The sequence below is a fragment of the Mirounga leonina genome, unplaced genomic scaffold (genome assembly GCF_011800145.1).
Source record: "Mirounga leonina isolate KUSES-001 unplaced genomic scaffold, KU_Mleo_1.0 Mir_418, whole genome shotgun sequence".
NCBI classification, from domain to species: domain Eukaryota; kingdom Metazoa; phylum Chordata; class Mammalia; order Carnivora; family Phocidae; genus Mirounga; species Mirounga leonina.
In genome coordinates this window covers 29,151,364-29,167,071 of record NW_023270739.1, presented here as the reverse complement: position 1 = coordinate 29,167,071, position 15,708 = coordinate 29,151,364, and the positions used below count along the sequence as shown (strand labels likewise).

General features: G+C 34.1%; 1 long non-coding RNA gene across 1 annotated transcript in view; it reads right to left on the bottom strand.

The window, feature by feature from the left end:
- Positions 1-8,954: 8,954 nt before the first annotated feature.
- LOC117998920 overlaps positions 8,955-15,708 on the bottom strand; it is a 96,240-nt gene continuing 89,486 nt past the window's right edge. Inside the window, exon 3 of the long non-coding RNA XR_004676139.1 lies at positions 8,955-8,987. This is a non-coding gene — a long non-coding RNA (uncharacterized LOC117998920). The remainder of the gene's footprint in view (positions 8,988-15,708) is intronic.

The following is a 15,708-nucleotide window of genomic DNA, read 5'->3' as shown; positions in this document are numbered from 1 at the left end:
TAGAAAGTAACTCACTCTCTTTGCTTCGTAAGTTGGCTCTACCTAATATTATCTTTTTGATTTTTCTTTTGGCGTACATTAATCCTTCAAAGCAAATGTGACAAAATATACATTATCTCATCTTGTTTAGCAACTTGCCCTCACAAAAAAGAGAGTAATGCTAAAATAAATATCAGTTATAGAAGGGCAAATATACTGGCATGCCAGATCTATTCAGCTTTAACAATTCCATTACTTCCTGAAAAATGAAAGAAGTAAACCCATCTAGAAGTTATGAATAGTTTACAAATCAATTTATATGTCATTGCACTATGTAAAGTTTGTTAAAAAAAAAAAAAGAAAAATGGACTTAATCTATTTGAATACTCTCTGCAATGGATGTCCTAGTCCTCTGATAAGTGGTAGCTGTCAACTGATGACAGATATATGCCTTGTGATAGTGACATGCCAATTACCAAGAAAAAGATAATGTCTGGTATATTTGAAAGTTAAGTCCAGAATATGATGAGGCACTAGCTTACATAGATTTCCAGTAGAAACACCATTATGTTAGTACTGGGAATGTGGGCAAATCTCTTGCCTATTAAACATGGAGTTAATGCTTCTCATCTCCTAACAGTATATATTATATTCTGAGCTGTTTTTGTTGTTCTGGTGATAGATTTGCATTGTCCAGTACTGAAGGTAGATTTGCACTAATCCTCTCATGTTTGTTTTTTTTTTTTTTAAGATTTTATTTATTTATTTATTTGAGAGAGAGAATGAGACAGAGAGCATGGAGGGAGGAGGGTCAGAGGGAGAAGCAGACTCCCCGCCGAGCAGGGAGCCCGATGTGGGACTCGATCCCGGGACTCCAGGATCATGACCTGAGCCGAAGGCAGTCGCTTAACCGACTGAGCCACCCAGGCGCCCTCCTCTCATGGTTTTTTACCATTTGTGACAACCAGCATTTGAAGCAGAATTGTCAGGAAATAATAGCACTGTCACTGGCTCCAAGATGAAAACAAAATCAACTCATTTGCTTTCTTTTTGGCCAAACTCCTCTGGACTATTAAACAATTTACAAAAGTAAACAAACAAACTAGTAATTGTAATTATCAGAATAATCCTTGTTCAAAAGGAAAAGTTTGAAACAACTGTAATAACTTACAATGGAGTACCCAGAACCCCCTTTTTTTATTATGTTATGTTAATCGCCATATATTACATCATTAGTTTTTTTTGTTTGTTTGTTTTGTTTTTTTGTTTTTAAAGATTTTATTTATTTATTTGACAGAGAGAGACACAGCGAGAGAGGAACACCAGCAGGGGGAGTAGAAGAGGGAGAAGCAGGCTTTCTGCTGAGCAGGGAGCCCAACGCGGGGCTCGATCCCAGGACCCTGGGATCATGACCTGAGCCGAAGGCAGACGCTTAACGACTGAGCCACCCAGGTGCCCCATTACATCATTAGTTTTTGATGTACTGTTCCATGATTCATTGTTTGCCCAGAACCCCTTCTTAAATGGCTTATATAAGATTATGAAAAGTGAAAAATCAGGACTATAATGCCAGTAATTTAAAATATTCCTACTGGAGAAGAAAACAAAGATTCTTTTTAAAATCTAATGTCCCCTTACTCTAAACCTTAGCCCTTTTGTTCCTTTTCCATGACTACAAATTCCGATAGTGTTTCCTTTCTGAATTGTAAGTTGCCACGCAATTATTATCATCAAAATTTGAAGAGGTAGATTGTACTGTCAGAAATGTACAGCATACCCCATTAGTCTCAATTAGTAACTGTGTCCTGATAAGTATTTTTAAAAGCTCCAAATGCTAAATTATGGGGTTATGTGAGGAAAAAAACTCATCTCTTGGAAAGCCATTCATTTATAAAAATGTTTTTATTGAAACAATACAAAATAACATAAAAAATCAGCTGAAGCATGAAATAAGAGAAACAAAGTACCAGAAATAAAACAATTCATGAAGGTGAACTTCAATAACTGCATAATTTAATGGAGCTCTAGGCCTACGTATTTACAAAAGTATGAATAGCATGAGCATTTTGATGATTCTGCGAACAGTGCATTCAGTCCTGGAATATGCTTGTTTCAGTAATGTCTCTACTTTAGGGTTTACTATTAGTGCGCTTAATACAAATTCTTGGCTCTTTAGATTATAACATTTTATACTTTTTTCTTTCCCAAGATTTTTTTTTTTTTCTCCTACCATTCTTTCCCTAAGATTATCTAAACCAGTGATTCTCAACCAGGAGTGATTTTGCCCCCAGAGGACATTTGGAAATGTCTAGAGCCATTTTGGTAGTCACAACTAAGGGGATTACGTACCACTGGCATCTAGTAGAACAGGGCAGGGATGCTGGTAAACTTTTAACAAAAAACAGGAAAGCCCCCCCAAAACAAAAATTATCTGGCCCAAAATGTCAGTAGGACTGCTTTGAGGAATCCTGAACCATAATGGTAAAATAAACTCTGTAACTGGTTCATTTTTTCATGCATTTTCTAAATGAAAAATGCTCTCAATATGTCATAGTTCTTGTTCTGGTGTGTAACAGCCTAAAATAGTGACCTAAAACAATAATTAAATGAATGAATAAATAATTAAAATGAATACCCTCAGTCACATCAAGGACACAGACGGTTGAGAGCTGGAAAATAAAGACAGAATATTTAAAGATTTCTTTAGAGAAAGTTGAATACTAAGTTGTATACTTTGTCCTCCCCCACAATCCCTCCTACATTCAAAACTTCTAAAAGTGGAGGGTAAAATTAATACAAGTCAGTGAAAGGAAGTTTAACAGACCAATCAAGGAATTGGGTATGTGTCACTAAAGGGAGTATGACACTGATGTGGTTCTTGACTTATGCTTGAGAAAGCTAAAAGGGAAATAGCACAAGGTTGCAAGAGCAAGATCACAGCACTTGCCCTAATGATAGGTTAAAAAGTGCGAGAATCTGATGTACCAGGTGTGGACCTAGCAATAGGAGCACTGGCCTGCAGTCATTTAAAATGGTATCTTGTTCAAAATGATGACCTAGCAACAAAAGAGCCACAGAAATGATACATAAGAACAAAGCAATTTTGACTGGAACAATGCATCTGGCCTAGAAGGCATGAATCCATCTTTAAAGCGTCCTTATCTGCTTTTTTCTCCTTCCTCTTCTCCTTTGATCATGGAGACTAAAGAGTCCTTAACTAAATAGCTGAATTGTTTGGAGGAATGTAAACTAGGAAAGAATGAAGAATCACTGGATGGAACTAGAGGGTATTATGCTAAGCAAAATAAGTCAATCAGAGAAAGACAATTATCATATGATTTCACTATCATGGAATTTAAAAAACAGAACAGAAGATCATAGGGAAAGGGAGGGAAAAATAAGACAAAATCAGAGAGGGCAACAAACCATAAGATACTCTTAACTCTAGGAAACTGAGAGTTGCTGGAGGAGAGATGGGTTGGGGGGATGGGGTGATTGGGTGACGGGCATTAAGAAGGGCATAATAAGCACTGGGTATTATATGCAACTGATGAATCCCTGAACTCTACCTCTGAAACTAATAAAACACTATATGTTAATTAATTGAATTTAAATAAAATAAAATTTTAAAAAAAGATTCATTCCTCTGCCTTATATCATGGGGTCCATAAGGAGAAAGAGAAAATATTTAACTTTAAATTAAGTTCCACATTTGATTACTATGTGGGGTTAGTCAGTTCAATTTTACCAAACTGGAATTGTGTTTTTGTCTTAAAGTGACCACAAGGCATTTGATAACATAAGATTGATCGAAATTATAATAATAAAAAATAAAAACAAAACAAAACAGAAACCATGGGGCCTGCCAGTGAATTCTAAGTATATTCTCAATTGTGCAAGTCCATTCTACTGATAATATACAGCATGCCATGCTTCCATATTTTAAAAGAGTAGATACAAAGATGTTATGACATTTAGTGTAGGTAAAATCATTACCCCAGATATTTTTAATCTCATTCAATGAAAGAAAGAAGTGTGGATAAAATTTATTTGAATGGTCTTTCTAAATCACCCGATATGTTAACTACATACATCTCAGATTAAGCAAATATCAACATAAATAACAAGGACAGTAAATAGAAAAATCTTATGGATGGGTGAGCACTTTAGCATATTGTAGTCATTGTTTAGTAATGGTTCTCTTCTCCCATCAGGTATCTCCAGAACTAGAGAAATGAGGACAACAGCAGGAGGAAGGGCAATGTAAACTATGCATACCAGGAAACAGGGTGTAAACTGAAAGAGAAGGAACACTAGCATTGCTGCAGGTCATAGAAGATTCTATGCATGCAGCTTCTTCACAGATCCCAAAAGACACTGAAGAACAGAGCCAATGTCCTTAGAACAGTTAAATGTCTGACATAGAGGTCAATTCTTTAGATGCTAAAAAAAAAAAATTGAACATTTGTAATTCTGCTATTGGATCTTTTCTTGTAATTAACTTACTTCCTGAAAAATAAACACACATGCACACACATACTCACATTGTAAAAATATGTATCTAAATGCCTCATTTTCCCCAACTTTGACAAATTTTGTGTAAAGTCTATATCTTGGTCACACAACTTTTGGATTCAGTTACCATACTAAGACCACCTCAGAGAATGACCTGGAAGTCCCAAAATATCATATCCCACCAAGTCATATTGTTAGTGGATTTATCAAGAATCAATCTCAAAATAACAATCATTTTTTAAAAAGTGAATATATTGATAGATGTTATTGAAAAGATTCTAGGTCTCAAACCATGACACAGGGATTCTGTTTCTATTCATGTCTCAGGTTTGCTTTACTCTGTTACTTTATAGTAGCAAATAAGAACAAAAATAGTAACCTAATTTGTATTGCTCACATAGCCCAATACCAATCCTTCTGACCAATGGTATAATGGACTCTAATTTTATAGACCTGAGTCATATGTCCATCCCTCATTATGGTGTTGGGGGTTATGAAGGGATGGGAGCTGGGTCCCCACTAATTGATATACATGGAATGAATTAGGTTATTTTAGTGAGAGCTATGGTAAACATATGAAAAACACAGGTCTGCCATATTCCTTTACATGCTAAACTCAGGGGTCCTCATGCTTATTATTCTTGCTTTTTTTAAAAGATTTTACTTTATTTATTTATTTATTTATTTATTTATTTATTTATTTATTTGAGTGTGTGTGCAAGCAGGGGGAGGGGCAGAGGGAGAGGGAGAGAAATGTCAAGCAGACTCCACACTGGGAGCACAGAGCCTGATGTGGGGCTCTATCTCACGACCTGGAGATCATGACCTGAGCGGAAATCAACAGTCCAACACTAAACCAACTGAGCCACCCATGCACCCCTTATTCCTGCTTCTTGAGAAGAATATAGAGATGTATGTGCTGCACTGAGGTTGAAGTCTATATAGCAATTTTATACACTGATAGCCCCATCACACAGTGTTTATTCAGTAATTTATGTAACAATTAGCTAAGAGTTGGTTCTCTTTAGTCTTTGAATTTTGAGAATATCAAAAAACTAATGTTGCCAGGTTCATCACTGCTCCTTAGAAATTCATAATTACACATAATCTCAAAATACTATTTTAATCTTTTTCTTAATTCTCTGAATTTGATAAAAAATAAAATGTGACAACTACAATAAAGTTCACTGGTAAACATGTAAGAAACATGTAATTAAATTTCTCACCTCTGCAAACATTTCTGAAATTGCATGTTTCCAAACTGAGTACATGTATGCCTTAACTTACGTATGTAACAATTAAAAGAGGAAAGCAAAAGAAAATCAAGGCACTTTGGGGCTTTTGAGAAATAAGGCTTCTGTATAAGCACATGTAAGTTTTCCTTTTATCTGGACATGTTCTACACAATATCCATGGCATTGTAAATTTCACTTTTTATAAGATACTGAAAAACTCCAAACCTGAATAAAAATGCATTTTCATAGATTTTTACTACATATGATTTTTTAAAATATGAAATACTTTCATTCTGATTCAAAATAAAACACTTTGTCATTAATTATGACTCAAAATGGTTAATGGTAAATTAGCACCCGAAGAATTAATCATTCTTTGTAAATCTTTACTTCGTGACATGTAAAGTGGAAGATGCAACCATCTTTAATGACTTCTTTGATGCTGCCCCTCTCCAAATTGTGACGCTTTCCGTAGCTGAATTTTGACAGATTTATAGGCATTCCTAATAATTTTCTAAAATGAATCTTTGTTCATTAATAAGTGTTTCAAACACTGGATAATCCAATGCTTTAAATTTATTACTATCACTTCCAGAGCTATCTTTTGGGGCATCCACTTTCTCTGTTCTAAAACTTTATGAAGACTGTTTAAGCATTAATTGCATATACACATTAATTATGATATATATAATATGTACTACATATACCATAATCAATGTGCATATAGGTATATAAAATAATGTATTTTATATATGTAAATTCATAATGGCCCAAACTTCCCCACCATATATGCAATATCAACAGTTACAAATTAATTTATGTGACTTCAGAAAGAGAATAAGATGTGCCAATTTTGGGAAATACAGTTTACTTTTGGTGAAATGTCATTTTAATAATGTGATCATAAGTAAATTATTTGTCAAATTACTGAAAGTTTAAAAATCAACACTAACTTTAAAAGGATCTCTGATAGTATTATTATATTAATAAAGACAAGTGATTTAAAATTCAAATTTTCTGGATGTTGTGACATTATCTCCTACCATATATTATTTATACACTACAAAAGAAGAAATTGAAACAGAGGAATCTACTTCTTAAAATCTAGGGTATACCAGATTTTCCTTTTCCCTCCAATTTTTAATGAGAAGCTATGTGAAAATTAATAATTACTTAATTGGTTCTCCATTGATTGTTTACCATTTCTCACGGAACTTAAGCAAGTTGGGTATAAGTAGTAATGATTTTGAGTTAGACTAGATCAGACAAAAGACTCCACAAGAATAGACATAGAGACTAAAATTCTTTCTTATTTTGTGTACTCACTTGCACTCGGCACAGCGGTGTTTAAAATACTTTAGACAGGGGTGCCTGGGTGGCTCAGTCTGTTAAGCATCTACCTTAGGTTCAGGTCAAGATCCCAGTGTCCTGGGATCCAGCTGCCTGTTGGGCTCCCTGCTCAGCAGAGAGCCGGCTTCTCCCTCTCCCTCTACTCCTCCCCCCAACTTGTGTGCTCTCTCGCGCTCTACTCTCTCTCTCAAATAAACACATAAAATCTTTTAAAAAATAAAATAAAATACTTCAGACAGATAGTATGACCTTCTAATACAATGGTGAAGAACTCTGCATCTCAAAATAAGCTCCTGACTGAAGTTAAAACAGATTCTAAGTTGCATTATGGTTGCATTTTTCCTACAGGAATTAACCATTTGTTTTACTTCTCTGAAGAAATGTGATAGAAAACACCTGAATAGTTGAGGAAACACACAATCACACACCAAAGCTTTCACAGAAGAATGTTAATGTCTAAAGGTTACAGATCCTTCTCTAATCAACACTAGAGAATATACTCCTATAGATGTTCATCTCAAAATTTCAAATAATCATGACAGAAACAAAATTTATCACTTGACAATAGCCGGTTTGAAGCATCTGAATTTTGAGTGAGATCATCTCATGATAAACTATACCTTCCTCTCACAATTTTAAGCTAACTGTATCAAATTAGATCAAAAGGAAGTAACATGAACCCACATTATCTTCATTTTTCCACAGCAAAATTTTCACTAATGTAAGACGTAACACTACAGATGTAGAATGTCAATATCCAGACAGCAGATTAGATAGAGATCTAAAAATACAAATTACCCATCTGAAAAAACAGTCTGTGTAAATTTATAGTTGACAATATGATAGTACATAATATATTTTACATGGCTGACTTGCTTCTGGATTCACTTGCATGAAGAAATGGGTCTGTCCACATTAAATAAAAATACTTCATTTCTTTTATTAAACAAAAGGAACTATAGAATTCAAAATTTTTCTCTTTTTTGCTATAGATTCTAGCAACACAACCCTGATTAGAGCTTAGCTTAGTAAATCATTGGTGTATGTGTATGCAATATGTAAGTAAGAAGTAAATATATATATATATGCATATGTATATATATATACACATACATATATAAAGAAAATTAAGATTGCCTATAATTCTATCTGTGGGAGTTAGCCATTGTTAATATATGTGGATGTACATGCTTCTGGTCTTTTCCCATGTTTTATTATAAAAAACAAATCAAAACAGAGTGTGTGTGTGTGTGTGTGTGTGTTTACACTCTCCCTTCCAATAGCTTTTTAAATTGTTTGTATTTAATATGCATAATATGTAAGTAACATCAAATCTAAGTTTATAATATAATAATTACATGAAACATAATGGATAGATAAGTACCATTTTGAATTGGTGGTTTTAGCTAATTATTGATGATTTTAAATTAACTTGAAAATGTAAAAATATAGTTAAAAGGTGTAAAATTCTAAATATTCTGGCAAAATGGCCCTGAATCAAAGTACTTGAATATTCATAAGAGACTGCCAAGGTCTTAAAAGTGTATTTTCCATTTGGAGCAAAATGCTATGGCCTGCCTGTAAAAACTGTAATGCAAGTTATATTTTAACCCACTCTGAGTTAAAATTGTGGAAAGGTTCCATTGTAATCACTCTGAGTTAAAATTGTGGAAAGGTTCCATTGTAATCACATCTCCAAATTTTATTTTTCATCATTTTTACTTCATTTTTACTTCTCTTGAACCCTATTTTTTTTTATCTTTGATAGTGTTAAATTCAAGTCCTTCCCACTTTAGTAGACTAAGTGCCTAAAACAAATGAAGTCTCAACACATAAAATTTGACTCACAGTTTCAAAATAGTATATAGAACTTACCCATCCAAGAAGGATGTAACAGCAGCTGAGAAGCTGTCAAGGAGAAAAATGCCAGAAGGATTAATAAATCATATTGCTGTAACATGACGATGAGAATTATAAACAGCTATGTAAAAATTAGGTTGCTAGCAGTCAGATGGCTTGGCTTCTTTCAGCCTTGGTAGTAGAGTGGTGTACATTTATCTTCTGTTATGCACTGGTAAATAGCTGGCAAGCTTGGTATATATAAACATTACTTAAAGACGTTATGATTGGCTTGGATCCAGAAAATGTCCTCTGACTTTACCATTAGCTATCAAAGATCTTAAATATTGCTGGAGATATTTGAAGAGGCAAAGGAAAGCCAGAAATCCAAGAAAGACAATAATAGCAAGAAAAATAGAGTGGATAATTAGGAATAAAACATGCACACTTAATGATATAAGAATTTTAAAACAAATTAATGAAACCCAAATGTCTATATGGTTCATAAGAAAGAGTGGTTTAGCAAATTAAAACAGAAGGGAAAGAAATATCTTAAACAACAGCTTGCTAAATAGTATTTTTTATTTTTTATTGTTTTAATGTTTTTTACAAATAGAAACTAATCTTCCCAATATATTTTCCCTGTTTTACATGAAAAAAGGTATGCTATCATTCTACTGTCATTACCTGTGACCCTATTAAAAACAAACAAATGAAAAACTTACATAACCACCAAGAAAAAAAATGTTAAAGGAAAACCTCACTTAATTGTCATTCCCCTTGCAATTAACTAAAGCTTTTGAGAAAGTCAAGCAATAACTTAGCTATGATGTGCTACATTTGGTTTGCTGATTTAAACAATGCTCACACAATTAAGGTAGTTTATTGATAAGCAAATTTCATCAAGAGTTAACCATAATAATAAAATCATATTTCCAAAACAAAGTGTATGAGGAATGAGATGTTTTTACAAGTGTCATAAATGAGCTTTTGAATTTTCGTCCAGTCACATGATTCTACCTCGCACTGCCGAAACTGATAATTCGTTTTATGAACATATATTTTAAATATAGTCAAGAAGCAAGGAAATTAAGGTTGCCTGCAATTCTACCTCCTGGAATTAGTCATTGTTAATATGTGGATATACATGCTTCTGGTCTTTTCCTCATGTTTTATTACCAAAACCAAAGCCAAAACCAAACCAAAACAAACAAAAGTGCTTTCCACACTAAATTCAGTTGTGTTAAAATAAATGCAACATTTTAATTTTTAAACCAAGCCAAACCAAAACAAAACCTCTCTTGCCAAATATTACATATAAGAATGTAAGGAATGAATGTTCAATATAATCCCACTCAATAAATGAATGCTGAATTTGCTGCATGTCATACCAGATTTTTTCTATGCACATAACAAAGTGTTTTAACATTATGTTCTAATGAACAAACATATTTGTACAACTGTAGTTATAAAGCACACAATTTTCAAAACAACTTTTTTAACACTGTATCTTAGACATTTCAGTATCCATTCAAACATATCTAGATTTACTGTTTTATATACTTGTAATAAAAGAACAAAATGATTAGTTTATATAATTTTTTGGTAATAGAATAATGCACTGTCAATTACTAGTTTTTATAGTTAAAACAAGACTAAATCAGTTTTGCAGGAAAACAAGGAGAAAGATCTTAAGGAGAATTTATGTCAGGTGCAATTTGCAATGATAGATGTTATTATTAAGAAAATAAAATTGTGTAAGTAAGGAAGCCAAGGACTTACTCAGCAGAAGGCGGGTCTGTCAGGTTTAATCCTGAATAGAATACAGCTGAAAAGTGAATATTAGGAGATTAATTCTAAAGTGGATTTTCTGAAGTTGATGCTAAGAAGTACAAGAAGTCATCTGCCAAAATCAAGAATCAGAGCATTTGAAACATAGGAGCTATTCCAACACTGTTGAATTTTCATCTCAACTAATTTACTTTTGTCAATTTTATTAAGAAAACCAAAATTTGTATTAAAATTACCATGTTAGAAAGACTTAAGAGGATGACATGCATTTGAAAAATAAGTTAACCTCATAATAAAAGCCCTAAAAAGATGTTATACATCACTTTCACCTATCTAATATCCGTGAAAGCATTCCCCAAAATGACAGTAGAGTGTCTATATTAGTTTTTCCTCAGGTGTTGCCTTTTGTTTTCTTTGCAATTTAAAATATTCAGTCTATACATACTTCTATTGTTGCCCCTAATAGCACCTTTAGAAATGACACGCTTTTGCTGTTCAACCAGAATTCGTAAAAATAAATTACCTCTCAATTTTTTTGAGATTAATCATGATATAGTTTCTTTGTTAAATCTTAGGTGATTGAAAATAAATCACATGTGCCATAAATATCCTTTGAACCACAAACATTGCAAATTGACATTACAGTGTGGATTTTTCATCTTGACAGCTTATCATAGGAGCCAACTTGCCCAGATTTTCTTTAAAGAAGAACAGGATAAACCTGGTCAAACATAAAGAATAAAACAAAGTACTTGTTTATTGCTATAAAGAAATCCACCATGGATCAGCTTCCATATGAGATGTATTCCAATTCTCCTGGATAGGTTGGAAATTTCAACCATAAAAATTAGCAGTAATTTTGCTCTTTTCGAAGTGCCAGAATAAAGGGACTTTACTTTAGTGAAACAATTGTACCTCACTTGTTCTAAGGGTAGGAAAACAAATAAGTGCAAGAAGAAAATCAGAAAATCATATATAGTCTTTTCAAGGCACAGATAAAAACATATTTTCACTGTTATTTAATAGTGAATGCTTCTGCCAATAAAAATCTCAATACCATAATCTCTACTTGTTTTGTCAATGTAGGAGTATGATAAAAGGAATTACCCTATTCTAAGATGCTTAGCCCACAAAATAGTATCACTACGCAAATATGTGATATGCTGTCATAACAAAGGTAAGATGGGTAATTTTATTCTGTAAAAGTATAGAAAAAATCAGAGAAAGAGTCCTCCTGGGGTTTTAGAATGCATGTATTTCAGTAAAGCTAACTTCAGTAAAATATTGTTTTGCTTTTGGAGTGGGAATTAGATTCTGCATATGCTGTGGTCAGAAAACATCTTAGGGATAGGGAATTAAAATAATACATCAAAGTAAATATAAGAAAAGTTGAGGCAGATGCTAAGTTAAGGATTATGGTTATAATCCTCCTCTCCCTTTTTAAACGTACTTTTATTGTAGCAGATAATATTTAATAAACTATTATTGTATGATAAGTGCTATGCTTATTTTTCAGGTATGTTCCTCTCCTCCACAACAATACTACAAAATCGGTTTTATACATTTCGCTTTAGGCATGGGAAAACTGAGGAAAAGAGAGACATAGTAATTTGCTTTCAGTCTAGTAGCTAGTGAGTGTCACAGTCAGAAGTGAATTGAAATTATCTGACTCCAGTGGCTGTACTTTTGATTCCTGGATAGATGGTCATGATAACCATGTGTGCAGAACTTTCAGTTTCTAAGAAATTTTCATGCCTGTGATCTCATTTTCCCCTTATGACCTTATATTCTATCTGCAGGACGGCTGCTATTCTGTATAATAGAAACACTAAAAATGTGTCTGGCTTTGAGTAGTAATTTTAGGAGTGAGTAGGTCCAGAGTTTATGGTAAGATCAGCTGAGGCTCCTGTTGCAACAGCATCACTGAACCAGGCTTCTCTTACCAGTAGCCCTGGAGGGTTTTTTGGGGTTTGTTGTTGTTGTTGTTGTTTTTTCCCCAAGAACACACTCAAGTAAACTTCCTGCATGTAAACGTATATCTCAGAGTCTGTTTCCAGAGACCCTGACCTAAAACAATAGTTTCAATATCAAACCAATCTTTTGAATCTTTAGCTAAATCTTTCCAGTCTCTTTAATAATCTCTTGCTATTTTCTTCTTCTCAGTACTTTATATATTTTTTAAAGATTTTATTTATTTATTTGAGAGAGAGGGCACAAGAAGGGGGAGGAGGAGGGGTAGAGGAAGAGGGAGAAGCAGACTGCCGAGCAGGGAGCCTGACTCAGGGCTCCATCCCAGGACCCTGGGATCATGACCTTAGCTGAAGGCAAACGCTTAACTGACTGAGCCACCCAGGCGCCCCATCTTCTTCTCAGTATTTTAATTTATTTATCCAACCCATGAAGCCAATTTATTATGTATATTCAGTTTTGATATTCTGACTCATTTTTGGAGACTCTAGCTGTGGAATCTTATTTTCTTGGTTGTTTTGTGATTTTTTTATTATAACTTTGTACCTCTTAAAATTTTACCTGGGGGAATTATTTGTGGCTTGGACTAAAGACAGTTTCTTTCAGCGAAAGTTCACAATTATTTCTGCCAGGTGACTGGGGGGCTATACCAACATAAGACCACTTTATTTTTTTTTTATATTTTATTTATTTGAGAGAGAGAGAGAGAGCTGGGGGGAAGGGCAGATCAAGAGGGAGAAGCAGGCTCCCCGCTGAGCAGGGAGCCCAATGTGGGGCTCGATCCCAAGACCCTGGGATCATGACCTAAGCCTAAGGCAGACGCTTCACTTTAAACTGTAATGTTGCATTAAAGTGTTTTACATCACCTAAGTAAGGTAAATTCAGGCTATAATCCAATATAAGGGTTGGTTTTTAGCTAGGATTATTTTCCCTCTTATTCAGCACTGGGATTTAAGATAGGAACATCTTATAAAACCCTTAGTGAACGTACATGTACATATTTTTTACACTCACATCAAGGGACTAGCCAATTTGCTGGACCCAGCTTTATGACGGGATTATAGACTTTTAGCCTTCTTAACTTAAGAAAGTACTTGATTTATCTATTTCCTATGCTTTGCAAATCTATGAAAACTAAAACTCAAGTTCACTAGAATTTGCAATTGCTCTCAAGATGGAAGGTAGAATCAACATATTACTTATTACTTTTCATTTTCTCTTTTCATTTAGTTTTGCCTCAGAGTATTCCTTACTTTCTATTCAACTCATCAACACATTTAAATATGTTAATCTACTCAGTATTTATAATCTTTCCCCAAAGAGATGGGCAGATCACTCATTCTGCCATACTGCAGAAATGCAAATCTCTCACTCTAATCTTCATCAAGTATCTTCACCTTTAACATGTGGTCCTTTTTTTCCCAGCCCAGCCAGCAGGGATGAGTGAAAACAGAGACCTAAAAGTGGATATGCTAAATCTTTGGTTATTATTTTAATGAAAGCTATGTTACAGATAAAACAAAAAGTTGGAAAAATGGAAACATTAAATTGTTATTCACCCTCATTCAAATAATAAGAATAATTACTCCTTTTGGTACAGAAAAAAGTTGAACAACGTGTTGGGGCAAATCCTTTAGACCCCAGTGGGACCCAAGGAGAAGTTTTATACACTGTCTTTTCTGTTCTTAAATCAGTAAAAATTAAAACAGGTATTTACAAAAATTACTCAACAGTTTGGGGACCCATTAATAAAGGATACATTTACCCTAATCCTTTCCGGGACAATGTGAAAAGATATCCTTTTAGGATTCCCTAGTAACCCAGGTAAAACTGGACCTAAAGGGCTGAGATGTCTCTTTGCTGCTGAAAAGGGGAAAGACACAAGACAGCCATGGTAAGTCTCATGTGATCCCTGGATAACAAGAGAAAGCAATAGGATTTCCTTTTGCCTCTGATAACAAGACACTTGGCTGAGAGAGAGAAAGCAGGCAGATGTTGAAGGGATTCATGGTCATGATAAGAGGAAATTATAACAAAGAGCAATGTAAGAATGTGTATCAAGAAACCAGGTGGGAATACAGAAACCTCAACAGATGCCAGTGTGGTGGGGACATGGGACATGCTTGTACATTGCAACAGATGTCAGTCTAGGACAAAGGAAGGATGAAGCCCAGATGCCTCGCCATCTGATATTATTGCATTATGTAAACTTTTCAGAAATTAAACCAATCCAGGAAGAAAAGAAGGAGGAGGGGGAAAGGCAATTTTGATTTGACTGAAAACCTAAGCCTGACCTGAGAATAATTTCAAGCAAATGAATTTAGTTAGAATTGATTCCGTTATCATTGGTTTTGCTACCAAGCAGAATGGGAACTCAAAAGCTAATTGTGGTTATAAGAAAAAATAAAGTTAAAATAATTACATATTGTCATCACTTGAATTTTAGAGCCTGAGAATATATAACCACAAAACATCCTCTTGATCTCCACAGGAAGAAAATACTGCTCAATTATGTAAAATATTTGACAACATGATAAAAAACATGTTACTAATTGATAACCCTGCAAGCAGAACCTTAGAATGGCAAGAATGAAAAATCAAATGGAAGGTGAGAAAGTTGAAATAGTATAAACACATACACACACACATACACACATTCTCTTGAAAAGCTGGTAATGAAAGGATATAGGAAACAAAAGACAGTTAAAAGTCATAGCTAAAGGGATATATGAGGTCAAGTCAAGGCTTGTCTTGTTTTCTTTAAGATTACAGGTACTAGATCATGTTTGACTGATCAAAAAGAGTATGTAGTAGAAATCAAGATGCTGAGATGCAGGAGACAGAAAAGCTAGAAGTGCAGTGGGAGCAAAGAAGCACCCATGAAGGGATTGGATTTGGAATAGAGTAGCACTTTCTTTATGGTCATGAGAAGGGGAGGCAGCAGGTTAATTTTTAGATATGGTAGCAAAAACATTAAGTTGTTACTATCTGATGCATTCTCTCTGGTCGGAAGTGAAGCCAAACACTGAGA